The sequence below is a fragment of the Pomacea canaliculata genome, linkage group LG2 (genome assembly GCF_003073045.1).
Source record: "Pomacea canaliculata isolate SZHN2017 linkage group LG2, ASM307304v1, whole genome shotgun sequence".
In the NCBI taxonomy this organism is placed as follows: Eukaryota; Metazoa; Mollusca; class Gastropoda; order Architaenioglossa; family Ampullariidae; genus Pomacea; species Pomacea canaliculata.
In genome coordinates, this window is record NC_037591.1 from 43,804,271 (window position 1) to 43,822,534 (window position 18,264).

Below are 18,264 nucleotides of genomic sequence, written 5' to 3' on the forward strand. Positions count from 1 at the left end.
GGCTCGATAATTCTGGGTCTGAGTGAATCACCGGTACACTAATGAAAACAATGATTTATTCAACATGTCAACAACCTTTGACAACATACTTCAGCAAAGGGGTCGAGAAAACTCGCAAAGCTGAGTCCACAGACAGCACATCTCTCAGTCCCAGACCGGTGGACTGCAGGCTGTGGGATCATCACGCTATGGGATTAACACCAGACAGTCCGTGTCGTCATCAACAACACACACAGCTCCTGTCTTCATTAACGTCGCCATACAGCTGTTGTCATCACCAACGTCACCATAGAAACATCACCAATGTCACCTCACAGTTCTTGTCTTCCCCAACAGCGTCACCACACAGCTCATCACCTACGTCACCATACAAACCCTGTCACCACCGATGTCCCCATACATCACCCACATCACCATAAAAACCATCAATATACAAACTCTGACATCACCAACTTCATTCAAACTTTGTCATCACTAACCACGTCACCATACAAACCTCGTCATCACTAACACCGTCACTATACAACTTTGTCATCACCAACGTCCCATACAAACTCTGTCACCACCGATGTCACCATAAAACTTTGTCATCACTAACAACGTCACTATACAACCTCGTCATCACTAACAACGTCACCATAAAACTTTGTCATCACTAACAACGTCACTATACAAACCTCGTCATCACTAACAACGTCACTATACAAACTTTGTCATCACTAACAACGTCACTATACAAACCTCGTCATCACTAACAACGTCACTATACAGTCCCTTGTCACTAAGGTGACCAGACGTCCCGCATTTGGCGGGACAGTCCCGCTTTTGACCTCGTGTCCCGCCTGCTCATCGGGCGGAACGCCCAATGTCCCGCTTTCTGGCTTTCTAGCAAGTCCATCAAATGTCCCGGTTGTCTTTAAAAATCACTTTTTTCGGCGTTTTTTGACGGTGACGACACCATCATCGGCACATGTCCCGCTTTCACCCCCGAAACGTCTGGTCACCTTATTGTCACTGTGCTGAGACCGACTGTCCGTGAGTCGAGAATGAACTCTGGAAAGAGCAGCAAAGTACCCGAGCACTAATGAGACACGTGATCACTTCACGAGTGCTAACGACGAACTCTGACCACTGATCCACCCGAGCCAAGCCGCCAGTTTTGCAGTCGAGGGGATTTAAAGGCGAAAGTATTTGGCTGCACTTGACAAATCATTCAGAAAAGAGCGTGGCTACCCGAATCCTAGGACAGAGTGTGGAGATACTCAGATAGCAAGCGGGTATTAGGGGTGCGTGGGTGTCGTAGGTTCACAAGTTCAACAGTAAACTTCAAGCGTGACAGGGTGTGTTCACAGAGGGCGTGCAATGTACGGATATGGCCCCGTATGTTCGTCCAGTGAACCACTCCACAGAAGTACTCGAGTGACATACACAAAGCCAGTATAACACGAATGACTCACTAGAGGGACTAGACTGACTAGACTGACTAGACTTCACGATCTCTGGAAGTACGGAGGGCCGTTAGGAAAGGAGGGACACACGTGCAGGCTAAGTATTTGCCGCCTTGTATATACTTGCTGCACATGAATATCTCATAATGTCTGCCACTCGCGCCGTGTGCATGAAATGTGATCGCGCAGGTGCTGCACAGAAATATCCCATCATGCAGCGCGCACGCCAGCGCTTTCTACTTACACGACTCACACTCACCAAAGGTGGGCACAAGCCCGCGGTACTCTTTTGAACCTCTGCCAGGTAAAACTGACTCACCTTGACCAGTCCCCTACCTATACCTGTGTCTTTATCAGCCACCTTCTAATCGGAGGAACACGAATTTCCCGGCTCCTGCATCAGCGTGCATCTGCGACCTCCTACCTGGCACTCACCGACGACTTCAGTCGACTCTCCTTCCAGTGCCAGTGATGACGTCAAGCGCGTGCCGTCACACCTGGTCAGGTGATCCAACTGCTAGACACACAAAGACTGTCATGTCATCAACAGGTTGATGGCGAGTTTCACTTGAAACGCTTTTCTCTACAAACTGCTGCTTCCAGATGACCTCGCGACCTCACAATGACATCACGATGTGTTTTGCTGCCAGGTGACAGGGATCAGGTGAAGTCTGGCACGAGGATGGTAAAGGGAGAGGAGGAAACTCTTCATGGAGAGGTTGAGGGACAGAGGGAGGAGAGATGGGTGAAGGCATGGCGAGCGAGAGAATGAGCAGGTCACGAGTGCCAGAGTTTTTAGTCTCAAAAAGTCCACAAAGTGCTAATTAAAATACACCCGCTCGTTTGCAACTTACTCCTCGATTGCTTTCGATTATTTCAAATCAGCAGACATTGACTTCTGTCTTTACGAGTGAACACACAGTTCTGCTGAAGGTGGAGGGAGGCCGGTAGATGGCGCTTGACGAGGAGAGTACCCGCGTGTGACAGTAACACAAACAGGAATGTAACACACACTAATGGTGTGACTAGAGGGTGGGTCTGGTGTGTAGTGTGTGGGGACTGGCCAGCTGTGTGACGTGCTAACGGTGAAACAACGGTGACGTCTCACGTGTCACGTGATCCTGGTGTCAGCAGGTGACTTCACAAGGTGACTTCACAAGGGGGTCTGGTGTGTGAACTGCGTCAGGTTTTTGTTGAGACGATCTCGCCGACTGGCAAGGTCGTGTCTCATCTTCTCACTGGCCTTTCGAACTGCAACAAAGGACAAGGAAGACGACATGGGAGGAGGATGCCGACTGTCAACCACATACAAACTCTCTCCCTCCCCACAACTCTCTGCCCGCCTGTCTCTCATTGTTCAAGTAATATAAATAAGACCATCCTTTTGTCCGAATGCAACCAGAGTGAAGTTAAGGAGCTAATATAGTGATGATTGCTTCTACATTTTAAAGACATGTTATTGTTTGCTCTGTTACAAAAGAATCCCCGGCACTAAACACTGGACATCACAGACAGCAGTTAGAGAGTTTGTGGTCAAGCACTGCTGGCTTGTAATAAAGCATTCACAACTCTACTCTAGAGGTATTCATCTTATAAATGTAACTTGTGGTGGTTGTCATGACTGCGATGATCACTTTGAAACTGCTGAGGTGGTTAGAATGAAAGTTCTGCTGAGAAGGGTCTGTGGTGTCAAGTTTGCTGTTGAGGCTTGGCCTTTACACATCCTGTCTTTCGCAATGATGCTTGTCACAAAACCTTGACACATCAGTCAGGAGGACAACAGGCACTTTGCCGAAGATTTGGACAAATAAAAGCAAACAAAGCAAAAGCCACATATAATGGAGATCAGGGAAGAAAGGAAGGGATGGCCAAAAACCCAAAAGTGAATGTGCGCAGAGTGGTGACTAGAGGATAAAAATATAATAAATAATTGGGGCCGGATTCTCTGCAGGCGCAGACAATATTAGTCTGGCATCAGCAACAAAGGGCGAGCACGCAGCAGTGGGCTTGTCGTTAACTCCCTTTGCCTCCCTTCCTAACTCCCCTTTCCTCCCGTTCTAAGTGTTTCCTGATTGCGGGGCTCGAGCTCTGTGTTGGTGATGCACGAGGCACAGATTAATTTGTGATGAAGTCAATATCCAGTGAATGTCACATTTCTCTCACCACAAAACCTTTAGAAGCCACAGGCCAGCGAAAACAAGCTTCAGTGGGGCGGTAATTTGTCTCAAGTCGGAGCCAGGCGGTGTGTGTGTGTGATAGGTGTGTGTGTGTGTGTTGTGTATGTGTGTGTGGTGTGTGTGTGGCGGTAATTTGTCTCAAGTCGGAGCCAGGCGGTGTGTGTGTGTGATAGGTGTGTGTGTGTGAGGGTTGTGTGTGTGTGATAGTGTGTGTGTGTGTGTGTGATATGTGTGTATGTGTATGTGTGATAGGTGTGAGTGTGTGTGGGGGGTTTGTGTGTGTGTATATGTGTGATATGTTTGTGTGTGTGTGTGGGTAGCTGTAATTTGTCTCGTCAGGAGCCAGGCGGAGTGAGTGTGTGTGATAGGTGTGTGTGTGTGTTTGTGATAGGTGTGTGTGTTTGTGAGTGTGTGTAGTGTGTGTGTTGTGTATGTGTGTGTTGTGTATGTGTGTGGTATGTGTTTGTGTGTGTGTAACGAGAGCAAAGATGTGTAAAGTGTACAGAGGGAGAGAGAGAGATAGAGAAGAATGAGAACCGAAGAGAAAAAAAAAAACACAATTAAAAACAATCAGAAATGAAGAAAAAAATCGGGGAGTGGAGGAGGAGGAGGGTAGTGCAGAAAATGAAAGACGAAAGGGGATGGGAATGATTGAAAGAAACAAACCCAAACAGTCAGCAAACAATGCCAGAGAACAGTAAACAAAGTGTTGTGAACATGGCTGTGAGCTGATGAACGACTATCAAGCTATCGCCGCCGACTGTACACATTGTAAACAGAGAACGAGAAATAACATCAAAAAGCAAAAGTGAAATCACCTGAGACAACTGAGCACTTGCTGCATTTGGGGATATCGTTAATATGTGAATTCTCATGAACATAAACATGGTTCACCCTTCATTTACCAAGTCCTCAGGTGAGGCAATTTTGACAACGGTCACCTGGCTATTTAAATAATTGTTTGCCCTATCAATGTTGTTACCTGGACACACACGTGACCTGTGGACACCAATGTCGATACTGAAGATTGAAAGTGTGAATGTTGTGAAATAGTAGGTGGTTGTTCACTCAGATACAGGCGACTACATGTTCGTCCTCAGTGATAATTAGTCACTCACAAAGCAGAGTTTGATTGAAGTGCGACTGCGTGAGACTGTCATTGGGATTCTTCTCGTCAGACGACGCCGACGACGATAACAAGATGTCTAACACTTCAACAGCTTTTGAGAAAACAGTGACTAGAGAGATTCTAGAGACTGAAGCACAACAAGTGACTAGCATAAAACAAACAAACAAACAAACAAACAAACAAACAAACAGCAGACAGGGGCCAGTGTGCACTACGGAAGCAGCACAAGGACAGCAAGTGAGTGAAGACATCTCTAGACTAACATTAAGGTGAAACAGAAATCTTGAAAAATGGTGTTTGTGGTCTGAGCAAGCTTTGAAACAACTTTGGTTAATATTTCAGACTATGGACTGAACTAGACTGCAGACTACAGACTACAGACTACACACTACAGACTGCACACTACACACTACACACTACACACTACAGACTGCACACTACACACTACAGACTACTACACACTACACTACACACTACACGCTACACGCTACACACTACACGCTACAGACTACACGTTACACACTACAGACTACAGACTACACACTACACGTTACACACTACACACTACACGCTACACACTACACGTTACACACTACAGACCACAGACTACACACTACAGACTACACGACTACATACACACTACACACTACACACTACACGTTACACACTACACGCTACACACTACACGCTACACGCTACACACTACACGCTACACTGTCTTATGTCAGAATATAAAATACAGTTTAGACATTTGAGTTCAGAATACAACTTTAACATACAAGAGGATTCAGTGTCTGATGCAAACAGAACTGGATGAATATTATTGAAAGGGAGCTGTACACAGGTACAACGTTCACAGGTGTTTCATGACGTCACCAACGTTACATGTGACGTCAGGGGTGACTAAGACAAAGCAGGTAAGTGGTGGAGACTACGTCTGCTGTGAGACAATGTTTAGAGTGAGTGGAAATCAGTGTCAAGCACAAGCTTTGAAGCTCAAACACGATTTGAAGTGGACTTCACTGGAATAGTGACAAGAGACACGAGCTGAGCTGACAAATAATGTAACAACCTTGTGACAGTGACAGGTACTAGAGACACTAAGACCTGACAGGAGGACCTGACAGTAACACCTGACAGGAGGACCTGACAGTAAGACCTGACAGTAAGACCTGAATGCAAAGCTGTAAATGTGACAGAAAGCACACAGAACTGAAGCCAGCGTACAATGATAACGGTGAGGTACATAGAGGTAAACCAGTCTACACAAGAAGAGAAGCCACAGTTGGGATGCTATTAGACAGAGATTGCCTTAGACAGAGCAGTGACCGTAAGTGGTTCAGCGTGTCTAGCAACAACCGGCTCCTTCCGCTACTTTACCTTTCCAGATGATTGATGTACCCGTTTCTGATGACTGAGGTACCCGTTTCTGATGGGTGGTGAGGAGAACTTTCTCCATAGACTCAATACCTTGTGCACACTAACCGCCACAACCACGGAGTCTGTACATCGTCTGGACACAGCAACAGGTGAGACAAGGCGTTAGTACCGCCATGACACCATCACAGGATCAAGACCACAGACTCCATGCTACAGCACAGTGCAGTCAAGCGAGGCCGTGTGCTGACCTCTTGCTTTGAAAGTGACGCAACTGATGTCCTCTGACAAACATGACAGCAATGACAGCAATGACAGCAATGACAGCAATGACAGCAATGACAAAATGTCCTCCTAACGATGACAGCCGAGTGATGGCAAATCAATGGAGGCTCCAGACGCTGAGTTCACGAGGTTCCGTCAGCGAGTAAATAAACTAAACTATGGAGCAAACACGAAGGCCCCGTGGTTCAGACAGGTGTGGCCCTCAGGGCCCTCAGGCCCACGTAGCTACGCGGTCAGCTGACTACAAGCAGAGCACGTGTCGCGGCACTACGATGACGTCACTAGCAGCTCTACACATTGCGTCATGGCGAGTTAGTGCAGTGACACGAGGCGCAAGGTCAAAGGTCGTCTCACCAAAAGCCGATCAGCAGTCAGTGCGGAAGGTCAAGATCAGGGTCACGGTCAAGGTCAGTAGAGTTGGTGACCGTGACTTGAGCCTGGGAAGGTTTGAAGTTCTTGTCAACGCCACGTACACCTGCTGATAGACATGCAGTGCAAGATAAACATCGGCGTGATGACCTGTAAACCTGGCGATAAACATGCAGTGCAAGATAAACAAGAACATGGCATGTAAATGCTGATAAACATGCAGTGCACAGTAAACCTCAACGTGACAGCATACTAAAGGCTGATTAACAGGCCACATAAACACCGACAGGTTTGTCCACACCTAATGTTACATGACGGCAACACCTGTAACACCTGTAACACCTGTAACTAACAGCAGATAATTGTTATTCATGGACGTGGCCTACTGTTCAAGACGAGATCGTGATGTAGAATGAAAAGATGTGATTAAGACAGTGAAATGTGAAGGTGGCAAGTCAGTGTTAGTCATCCACCGGGCGTTGGTGTTTCAATGACGCAGGTGCCACACCTGAGCCTGTCTGTGCTGATAGGTAGCACACCTGGCGTCCTGCACTTTGACAGGTGCAACACCTGGCCGTCGTTAGGCCGATAACAGAGAGCACCTGCACTTCTTCCCTTTGATAAACCTGTGGCTCTGTGCTGGTGACTGCATCGCCTCTTGTCTTCCCACAATTCTCGCATCGTCTCGTGCAATCCTCCTGCTCTCGTTTATTAGCTGAACATAGACTGGACACCGTGTCCTTCCTGCTCGGCGTCTAACCCTCTGAACGAGGGCGTTAGGAAGCGACATCATGTCTCCATTCAGCGGACTAACATCATCATGTCTCCGGACTAGCAACATCATGTCTCCAGACTAACATCATCATGTCTCCGGACTAGCAACATCATGTCTCCAGACTAACATCATCATGTCTCCAGACTAACATCATCATGTCTCAGGACTAACATCATCATGTCTCCAGACTAACATCATCATGTCTCCAGACTAACAACTTCATGTCTCCATTCAGCTAACCAACATCATGTCTCCAGTCACGAGGCTGCGCGGCTTTCAGGCGGCATTAGACGAGTACAATGTCAAGTACCCGACTAACAACTTCAGGTACACACACAGACGATGGGTAGTTACCCGACAACAAAGGTGAGACACACTGGTCAGCACTTCCAGTGCAGGTAGAAGACGGACAGAAGGTGGTGCCAGCCAGAGTTATGGTTATTTGATACACAGAGGGCGCTGTGTGTGTGTGTGTGTGCAGCAGCAGCAGCCTCAGTGCGTTGAAGCACAGCTCGCGCAGCAGCAACAGACATCAATAACAATTACAGTAACAGTAATAACACACGTTCAGACAGTGAGACAATACAAACTAAAAGTAAACAAATAAGACAACAACAGTGTACCACACTAACAGAGGACAACAAGACAATATCAACAACAAACATGGAGTGGTCAGTCAGGACAGTACACAGAAGACGATGCAGGCAGTCGCAGACGTCTTGTCTGGTGTTCCATTGATTCCAGTTATTTCAGGAAAAGTTCAGACAGCCATGGGTCGCGGGGGGATACCTGAGCGCCGGTACCCATGGTGATGGAGCAAAACTCCACTGGAATGTCAGCAGCCACCTCATGGGGTGAGAGAAGTTCTGAAATAAAGCTGTGGTGACTTCTGACCCCGGTGAAGGCATTTGGACAGACTGTCAGAAACCCTGTGACCTTAATGACCCACAGACTTAGTGAGTGTTTGGACACCAACCAACACTCAGTACAAACGCCTTGGCTGTCATCAAGACCTACCCGTCCTGTCAGGTAAAGTGTAGGAAGACATGGCGCAGCTCGCGCTCTAAACCCTTCCAACCAAAGTGTTGCACACGACCAGCAATGGAGGCTAATGGGGCTACATCACAAAAACCCAGAGAAAGGAGGAAACCGTCCTAAGGACTGGTGATAGGGCTCGGACACAGATCGTTGACCGATTCCTGGCGCAAGGAGGCCGTGGTCTCGGTGCACCTTCCCATGATTCTCTGTCACGGCATGAAAATAGCAGCACTCGATGTTCTTCTCTACATCCGCGCGACCTGCGCGAGTCCTGTGCGTGACACGTGATCATCAGGCCCTGGGCGCCATGTTTCCAGGTCTGACGGGATGAGCGTCAGACAAAGTCTGTCATGCAAGACTGAGCGGGCAGGGTGCCCCGGGGCACTGGGCATGGGGAGAAAATACGGGTATCTCGCACAGACTGGAAATAGCGGGGTGAAGCAGGCCTCATGTGTGAAATACACTGGAACCTCGGCTAACCAACGCCTCCGATAGCAAACAAACAACCAATAATTTCGTTCAGCATTTGCGCCGGATACCGAGCAGCCACGTCAGCCACACGTGACCGACAGCATGTCAGACCGAGCATCACGTGCTGGAGACACAGTTCCGATCGGTTTTGTTATCTTTGTGCGCATCCTTGTACTTAGTGATTGTCGTGCTTCTGTTGTAACAACACATCCTCCCCTCCCCTCAGTCATGGCTCCACGCAAGATTACGAGCGACAGTAGCGAGGTGACGACAGGAAGCGGCCAACAACTGAACTGAAAGCGGAAATGATTTCAAAGTCTGAAAGCAGGCATGCGCGTGTCGGACATCGCCGCCAAGTGCGTCATGTCGAGGTCGACAGTCTCGACTCAAGAAGCCAATGTGTCGAAGGAGTGAGTACTGGAGTACTGAACACAGCGCAGGCCTGAAATAATGGAAGGATAGAAAAGTTGTTGCTTGCGTATATAAACGAGAAACAGAAGGTGTTAGCATCAGTGAGTCGTTCATTGATGACATGGCGCTGACAGTGGAGGAAGACTTGCAGAAGCAAAAGAAGACAAGTGTTGCTATATATAGCCTGTGACGTTCATACATGAGCGAGTGAACAGGGGCTGGCAGCCATTTCAATCTGTTACTTCTTATTTCAACTTTCCAGAACGGATTGTGGCCGTTAGCCGAGGTTGCACTGTACAAGCTGTATGTAGTACACCATCAACCCCCGGGGTACAGTGTCCGGCAAACCAAAGTAAGCCTGGTGGCTGCTGGAGACAGACTGACCGCGGACGTGTGTAGGTGGACGGCCGTCTGTCTGCCGAGACCAACGCTTCGCCTCTTGCCACGTTCCCCGCTGTGAGTCTCGGCGAGCCTAAGCAATGAATGTGACTAAACCGGAAGCTTTGTACACTCCTGCCTCGTTTTAGTAGTTAACCGGAACAAAATCGTCTGCCAGCAGTCCAGTCATACAAGTTCGTGGACTGACCAAGCTGAGACAACTCCTACTCCTACCGCCCCCACCATCTTCGCCACTACCACCACCTTTATCCCTGGGTTATGTTCTTGCTCCAGACACAGTTATCTGGCAGCTGGGCTCCAGCAGGTTTGTCTGCCCCTATCTTCTCGCCCCCCCCCCACCTCTCCGTGCATGAGCCGCTTGAGTTACCTGTGTAGGGGAGAGAATTCCCCGGCTACACCACTGGGCCCCAGAGTGGGATCACAGACCTCCAGTGTCCCCTAGCGGGGCTCTGTTTATACCCAGGGGCGTCAACTGCCAGGCGAGGCTATCTGCCAGATAACAGCGCCCTCTAGCAGGCGGAGGCTGAACTGCCGGCTTGTTCCCCACAATGAGGCTGCTACAGTGCAGCTGTGACAGTAGATGGGGTCCTGTCTGGCCCGCTGTCTGGCCTGCTGTCTCCTGTCTGAGATACGTACTGTGGCTACAAGGGCTATTGTACAGGATACAGGCTACACGCTACAGGGGATTATTGTACAGGATACACTATAAGGCTACAGGGATTAGTGTACAGGACTACACTATAAGGCTACAGGGGATTATTGCACAGGATACACTATAAGGCTACAGGGGATTATTGCACAGAATACACTATAAGGCTACAGGGGATTATTGTACAGGCTACATGCTACAGGGGACTATTGTACAGGATACACTATAAGGCTACAGGGGATTATTGTACAGGATACACTATAAGGCTACAGGGGATTATTGTACAGGATACACGATACAGGGTGAAATGTGAGTGAGGTGCATATTTCATGGAATCGGTATTTGAAGTCACCTCCTGGTATGATGTAATATGATGTAATATCGGCATTTAGCAGTGTTCAGCACTAACGCTAGCACTAATGTTAGCACTGTCAGGTGTCAGTATGGTGTAATATAAACATTTAGCCGTGTTAGCACTAATGTTAGCACTAACGTTAGCACTAATGTTAGCACGGTCCCCTACTCCAGCCCACAGTTGCAGGTGTGCGGTGTGAGCGCGTGGTGCTGTCAGGTGAAATATTTTCTCGCCAGCTTAGTGTTGCACGTTGATGGTGTAGGAGGGACCCAGGGGTGGAGGGGAGGGTGGGACTGCCTCTCACGAGCCGTTATCGTGCTGACGTCATAAGGGGTGGCGAGTGCTCACCCCTGCAGATGCCGAGTTGCGGATCTTGTCAGCCATCATCCGCAGCAACGAGGAGCAGGGAAGCAAAAAGCTTTCCCCGAACGACAGAAGACTGGAAGCGCCGACTATTTTGACAACCTGGCGGCTAAAACGGGTGCAGCACTAAAAACACCTCACCACCCGCATAAACAATGGGCTGCAGACCACCCGGAGTTTTCATTGTGGGAATTCTACCCGCGTCTGACAGGCAGATTGCGATGGGGGCACGCAGCTCCAGCTCCGGGAGGAAGATGCAGGGTCCCGAGCTTTGACAGCCGTGTGGGAGGCGGGGTCCGTGATGTTTACATCGCCGCGCGGGAGGCAGCGGTGGCGGCAGTCGTAGACCGGGAGGGGCCCGCGGCCAGCTGCTGCAACAGGTTGCTAGAGACTTGATGCCAGGAAACAGTTGCTGGACAAGTGACATCTACACCACCTCACTCCTCTACTCGTCTCCACTCACGTCGCGCGTCCTACTCAAAGCCTACCTGTCTATCCTAGCTACACCTTTGCTAATCCTGTCTAGCCAGCTTCTTTATCTGTCTATCCTACCTGTTGGCCCGTAGGACAGGTGGGAAGGTGATTGCAGCGCGTGCGCAGTAAACAATGGCGCTGTGCCTTCCTGTACACTTCACATCGAAGTAAGTACACGTAGACTACAAGTAGCTGTGGACTAATTATCCTGTCGGGGACATGTCGCCATCAAAGCCCCGGTGCCTGTCATGGGAGGGCCCACACCTGACGGTCTTCAGTGAGTTGCCTAGCGAGTTACATCACACATCTCTTGTGTCCCGTCTACACCGAAATAGTTCTTGCAGACTGGCGGCCATCAACAAAATACAAAAAGCTCGTTTATAAGGCTAGTTGACGGTGCGTATCACGTGATATGCAAATGAGGGTCAAAACCCTTCTAGAAGACAGTCTGCGCGTCTTATGTTGCTTCGTGCTACAGACGAGCTTCTCGTGGGTGGAGTCAGTATCATGTCATCGTGTCAGCCTGATTGTCAGTATCATGTCACTGTGTCAGCCTGATTGTCAGTATCATGTCATCGTGTCAGCCTGATTGTCAGTATCATGTCACTGTGTCAGCCTGATTGTCAGTATCATGTCATCGTGTCAGCCTGATTGTCAGTATCATGTCACTGCGTCAGCCTGATTGTCAGTATCATGTCATCGTGTCAGCCTGATTGTCAGTATCATGTCACCGTGTCAGCCCTAATATCTAGTACACGGTTGTTGTTTCAGCCTGTGTGCTACATGTCATGCCATTGTCAGCCGTGATGTATTACAGTGTCACTGTGCCAGCCTGATGTTGAGCATATTATCATTGTGTCATTGATGTTCGGTGTCATGTCAATGTATCAGGCCTGGTGTTCACTGTTTCGACTCTCGGCTCGTGCCCAGGGCTGTCTTGGTTTCATCCCCCGTAGGTTCCGTCGTCAGCTGATGGCCACAACGATGAAAGGCTTGCAGGTGTTGAGAGTTTGAAGCTCCCACAGCCTGCGTGTGAACAGACTGACGCTCCCAGGGGCGTCTGAAAATAGCGCCAGGAACGTCAGGTATTCTAACACGTTCAGGGGCCAGCTGCAGACAGGAAGACAGGAACGCGGTGTTGTTCATCTCTGGTTACAGATGTACAGTTTAGCCCCGCCCTCTGGTTACAGATGTACAGTTTAGCCCCGCCCTCTAGTCGCAGATGTACAGTTTAGCCCCGCCCTCTAGTCACAGATGTACAGTTTAGCGCCGCCCTCTAGTCACAGATGTACAGTTTAGCCCCGCCTGTGATCCACGCTAACTCGGTCATTCAGCGAGAGCATTTGTACAGAGCATTATTTTTTTCTCACGCAAGGCTTTTCCGGTTTTGTAAAACGAGGCTTCGTGGTCTTCATGGCTACAAGTCAGAACTGATGAGAGTTGCGGTATGTTGCATGCTGGTGGTCACGTGTAGCTGAAGTATACTTAGCGCGATGTACGTCATAGTGCGACTGACTGTTGTGACAGTACACATACGTCACATACATCACGTACATCCACAGTACAGTGTCACAGTTTTGTGGAACTCGTGACCTAAACATGTACTGCATACAATGTGCCTTGGCAGATAAACTGACAGGTAAACTGACAGATAAACTGACGGATAAACTGACAGGTGACACGGAACACGCGCTCTGTAGCTGCTGTACACGGGCGTTGACTCACTTCTGTTGCCGCCATCACAGCCTGTCCCCGGCTGTCACACTACGGCGCCTCCCAGTCCCCCGCTCTACGTCTGTCTTCAGATGCAATCAGGCACAGAGAGAGAGACAGACAGAGAGAGAGAGACAGAGAGAGAGAGACAGAGAGAGTGTGTGGATCCTAGTCGGCGGCCATGAAAGAGGTCGGGACTAATTTCCTGCCAGTCCTTGATCCTCCGTCATAGACCAGAGGAGGCCTCCTCTAATTGCCAGAATCGATGGAGGACGTGGACAGGCTGAGTGTAATGGCCGACCTCAGCCTCGTGTCGTCAGCTAGCACTGCACTCCTGTACACTCCGCGTGACGTTACAGCTAGCACTGCACTCTCTGTTACACTCCGCGTGACGTTACAGCTAGCGCTGCACTCCTCTACACTCCGCGTGACGTTACAGCTAGCGCTGCGCTCTCTGTTACACTCCGCGTGACGTTACAACTAGCACTGCACTCCTCTACACTCCAAGCGAAGTTAGGCTTTCAGCCGCAGGGCCTTGTGGGAAGACACTTGTGTCAAGTTCACGATGCTGTGTGATTGAAGTACGTGCGGGTAGATGACGGCGCATGACTCCGCCCTATTTAAATGTATCTAACTATGACGCATGCGCATTGTAAGGCGGATTTGTGAGGCAGGGTGGGGAGGATTTCAGCGGTCAAGAGTGACATGACAACTGTCGTGTGACGTGTGTGTAGCGCAGCTTCCTATGATATTGCCCTCAATATTTCTGTTGTAGTTTTTATGTGCCACCAGGATCTCATGGAGGACGCGGGAGGTTTAGCTGTTGTATCATTGTGTTGGACGCCAGTGTCGGAATGTTCCAGACCAGCCAACCAATGTTGGAATGTTCCAGACCAGCCAACCAGTGTCGGAATGTTCCAGACCAGCCAACCAGTGTCGGAATGTTCCAGACCAGCCAACCAGTGTCGGAATGTTCCAGACCAGCCAACCAGTGCCTTCAACGCCACGTCATGAATTCAAAATCCAATCCAATCAAAACAAACTTTATTGTCTGTCCAGCAGACCCAGGACAGACATCTGTCTTCGCTCACAAAGGCTTACATTCACCGACAATGTTGCCGCACACCACTAAGACACGTTTCCCACAATCCACCGTGTCCTGGTGTCTGCCGCGGCCATTGATTTCCAGAAGTTTCTCAGACAACTCTTCCCTGAGCTGACGGTCAGCTGACGCCCATCACTCACGTGACTGTACGGCAGCGCCGCCGTGCGGCAGCCATTCTCAGAGCTTGTTGCCGGGTTTCTAGCAGTCGTGGTGTGCTCCCTGCACCCTGCTTCACTTCACTTTTCACTCCACCTTCACTTTCACACGTTCCTTTCACAAAGCAGCGCTCGCGTCAGTCGTCTGGCGCTTCTCCAAACTTCGCTTTCGCGCATGCGTGAGACTTACTTTATCTGACGCGCATCCATCCCAAGACATTTTTTGATCCTCCCTAATCTCCACTTGTAGCACATTCCCTCTCCTCCCACAGAACTGCAGGTGATGTGAAGTATGAGCGCCACACGTGATGTCGGCACCGCGTGAAACAATCTGAACGTTTGGCAAACCCTCCTGCTGGTGTCGACACACCTTGTACTGGGGCGTGTACACCTGTACACATGTACACACTACTGTGAACACACCTGCTGGTGTTGACACACCTTGCACTGGCACCATGTACACATGTACAGATGTACAGACTATTGTGAACACAACCTGCTGCTGTAGACACACCTTGTACTGGCGGCCTGTACACCTGTACAGATATACACCTGTACACACTACTGTGAACACACACACACACCTGCTGGTGTCGACACACCTTGTACTGGCGGTTTGTACACCTGTAAAAATGTACACCTGTACACACTACTGTGAACACACACACACACCTGCTGGTGTCGACACACCTTGTACTGGCGGTTTGTACACCTGTAAAAATGTACACCTGTACACACTACTGTGAAAACACACACACACACCTGCTGGTGTCGACACACTCTGCGCTGGCACCATGTACACATGTACAGATGTACAGACTATTGTGAACACAACCTGCTGCTGTAGACACACCTTGTACTGGCGCCTATCACGTGTAAACAACTCATTCACTAACCACTCACGTGTAAACAACTCACTAACCACTCACGTGTAAACAACTGACTCAGTAGGTGAGTAAGACCCGCTCTATCACACAGTGACATCACTTCATCACCAGCAGCTGTAGAGATACACACAGTAGAGGGAGGTAGAGGGAGGCTGGTAGATGAGTGTCGGTCCTGTAGGTTGAGACAGCAGACCGGCCTGGGGACAGACAGTCACGTGGTGACACACGGCGGTGCCAGAGTCTCGGCGCTCGTGACGGAGGGCGCTACGATCGACGGAGGGACATCAACGGATTCTCGGACGTCAACATCGGAGGGCCGTCACGTGACCAGAGACTTGTGTGCGGGAGTTACACGAGTGTAGTGTGCTGTGAGTAGTTGAGCTAACTAGTGGCTCCCCTTACCTGGACTAGGGGCAGACAAATGACGGGACACCTACAGGAGATTGCGTCATCGTGTAAACTGTTGACAGTACTCTCTTCCACCCTGCATCATCACACAGCTGTTGGCGGAGCATGCAGTGACCTTCCATCCTGATGACATGACCCGTCCAGGGGGAGCTGAGCTTTGAGCAGCATGGCGCTGATGGTGACACAAGCTACGACACTACCTGCACGACCTCTGAACTCTGACCTGCCATCCAGTGCCACGAGTGCAGCGATCGAGTGACTTGCAGGCGGAGGACATGTCGACACTCTGTCAGCTGTCCAGCAGCCTGCTCCTCCCGCTACACGGGGGGATCCCGACGCCCGCCAGATGGCGCTGATGTACAAGGGCAGAAGTGCTTGCAGGTGGCTTGGCATTTGTCTGCGAGATGAGACACGGCGCCAGTGATGCACACGCCATGTTGACGGTTAGGAGTAGCCGCCCCTTGCTGTCGGCTTGAGACTTCCAGCTGCCAGGTGAACATCAGAAGTGGTTCAACAGGTCAAGTCGCGGCAACAGGCAACGAAGCTGTCTTCATCGTCATCTTCCTTTTCGTCTTCATCTTCATCTTCATCAGCGGCCATCCAGTGTCACAACATCGCCAAGAGTTGCAGACACAGCAGCTAACAGTCTGAACACGAAAAGTTGTTTGTTGTTTGTATTTACACTTTGAGCTGAAGGCTGCAACACAAACAACGATGTGTACAAACAAAACTGAGAGAAAAGTCACGTGCTTGCACCACTACAAGTCACACATCAGCGGTGCGAGCTACAAACAGAGGCAAACCGAGTGTGACCTACCCTAGCACACACCCCGGGTAGCATGTAGCACACGGCTGTTCACGCTGACTCAGTGGGTGTGTAACCGTCATGCCAGTAAAGGCATCGGTACGTCACAGGCCAGGGGTCAAGGGTGAGTCAGTGACCAGGAGCGTGAGCTGACCTCAGGCACAAGCAGTTAGTGTTGTGTAAGTGCACGCGTACTCGGGGTGCGTGGCTAGAGGCCACCCGGACACCAACAGCCGGACAGGTAATTGCGCCTCACGTGACGACCACACGACCATTACCGTCTCGATACACGTCACCAAACATGCTTTTGTACTTGAAGCTCAGGCCCACCCGGAACATGGCCGACACAGAAATCGCCAGCCACCCTCTTCGCTCCTTTGTTGTCATCGTTCGGGTCGAGTGCGCATGTCACAAAATAATGGCTACGAACATGAAGAAGTTTTTGCGACAACAACAGCAACAGTTCAGTGACCGCCGCCATCTGAGAACGTGACAACCTCGCGACCTGCTCCTGGCTCCATGGGAGAGGAGTGGCGGTGGCGGTGGCGGTGGTGATGATGGCGGTAGTGGTGGAGGTGATGATGGTGGCGGTGGTGGTGATGTGTGTGTGGGGGAAGGATCTTTAATTGTCGATCGAGCAGCACGTGCAACAAGAGCTTGCGTGCAGTGTATCAGCTTACAAGGTAAAGGTCACGTAGCCCGAGTCCGTGGGTCAGTCAACTGTAGACAGACACCCTACATCCTTGTGTAGACAGACACCCTACATCCTTGTGCAGACAGACAACCTACATCCTTGTGTAGACAGACAGCCTACATCCTTGTGCAGACAGACAACCTACATCCTTCTGTAGACAGACAGCCCACATCCTTGTGTAGACAGACAACCTACATCCTTCTGTAGACAGACACCCTACATCCTTGTGTAGACAGACAACCTACATCCTTGTGTAGACAGACACCCTACATCCTTGTGCAGACAGACAACCTACATCCTTGTGTAGACAGACAGCCTACATCCTTGTGTAGACAGACAACCTACATCCTTCTGTAGACCACCCTTCTGTCACCTTTGACCTTTACTCACAGATTATGACACAGGTAAGACAGCTGATGCTGACAGTCGGCAAACACACAAAGGTTTGTAACCTGCCCTTCGTTTGACTGGGAGCCAAGATACAGCCGTTAAAACTGAGGCACGTGCGCGCGCAGCTTTTCTGTTTGGAGGCGGAAATCCGTTATACACAACAAACCACAAACAAACAAATGCTGCTGATACCTTGGTGTCAGACGTGACGGACAGCAGAGCAAACACCCAAGACACTGAGGTCTGATACATTCTGCAGACGGCAGCCGCGCACCTGAAGCACGTGTTTGCGGAGGTAACCGCTGCGGTGAGTAGCGACGTTAGAGTTTCAGGTGTTACACCGCCAGGAGGGACTATCAGTCTCTACACCAAATGAAAGGAGATCCC

General features: G+C 49.9%; 1 long non-coding RNA gene across 1 annotated transcript in view; it reads right to left on the reverse strand.

The window, feature by feature from the left end:
* Positions 1 to 1,014: 1,014 nt before the first annotated feature.
* Positions 1,015 to 18,264, reverse strand: part of LOC112556509 — a 28,233-nt gene continuing 10,983 nt past the window's right edge. Inside the window, exon 3 of the long non-coding RNA XR_003097749.1 lies at positions 1,015 to 2,699. This is a non-coding gene — a long non-coding RNA (uncharacterized LOC112556509). The remainder of the gene's footprint in view (positions 2,700 to 18,264) is intronic.